Below are 1,005 nucleotides of genomic sequence, written 5' to 3' on the forward strand. Positions count from 1 at the left end.
GGGCCCGTGTGTGGAGTGATTGTGGATCTGGAGCAGTGTCGGCTGGAGGGCCCGTGTGTGGAGTGATTGTGGATCTGGAGCAGTGTCGGCTGGAGGTCCCGTGTGTGGAGTGACTGTGGCTCTGGAGCAGTGTCAGCTCGACGTCCCGTGTGTGGAGTGACTGTGGGTCTGAAGCAGTGTCGGCTGGAGGTCCCGTGTGTGGAGTGACTGTGGGTCTAGAGCAGTGTCAGCTGGAGGTCCCGTGTGTGGAGTGACTGTGGATCTGGAGCAGTGTCGGCTGGAGATCCCAAGTGTGGAGTGACTGTGGATCTGGAACAGTGTCGGCTGGAGGTTTCATGTGTGGAGTGACTGTGGATCTTGATCAGTGTTGGCTGGAGGGCCCGTGTGTGGAGTGATTGTGGATCTGGAGCAGTGTCGGCTGGAGGTCCCGTGTGTGGAGTGACTGTGGATCTGGAGCAGTGTCAGTTGGAAGTCCCGTGTGTGGAGTGACTGTGGACCTGGAGCAGTGTCGGCTGGAAGTCCCGTGTGTGGAGTGACTGTGGATCCAGAGCAGTGTCGGCTGAGCGTCCCGTGCGGAGTGACCGTGGATCTGGAGTAGTGTCAGGTGGAGGTCCCGTGTGTGGAGTGACTGTGTATCTGGATCAGAGTCGGCTGGATGTCCTGAGTGTGGAGTGACTTTGGCTTTGGAGCAGTGTCAGCTGGAGGTCCCGTGTGTGGAGTGACTGTGGATCTGGAGCAGTGTTGGCTGGACGTCCCGTGTGTGGAATGACTGTAGGTCTGGAGCAGTGTCGGCTGGACGTCCCGTGTGTGGAGTGACTGTGGATCTGGAGCACTGTCAGCTGGACGTCCCGTGTGTGGAGTGACTGTGGATCTGGAGCAGTGTCGGCTGGAGGTCCCGTGTGTGGAGTGATGTGTCGATCTGGAGCAGTTTCGGCTTGAGGTCCCGTGTGTGGAGTGACTGCGGATCTGAAGCAGTGTCGGCTGGAGGTCCCGTGTGTGGAGTGA

Source organism: Chiloscyllium plagiosum, chromosome 13 (genome assembly GCF_004010195.1).
Source record: "Chiloscyllium plagiosum isolate BGI_BamShark_2017 chromosome 13, ASM401019v2, whole genome shotgun sequence".
NCBI classification, from domain to species: Eukaryota; Metazoa; Chordata; class Chondrichthyes; order Orectolobiformes; family Hemiscylliidae; genus Chiloscyllium; species Chiloscyllium plagiosum.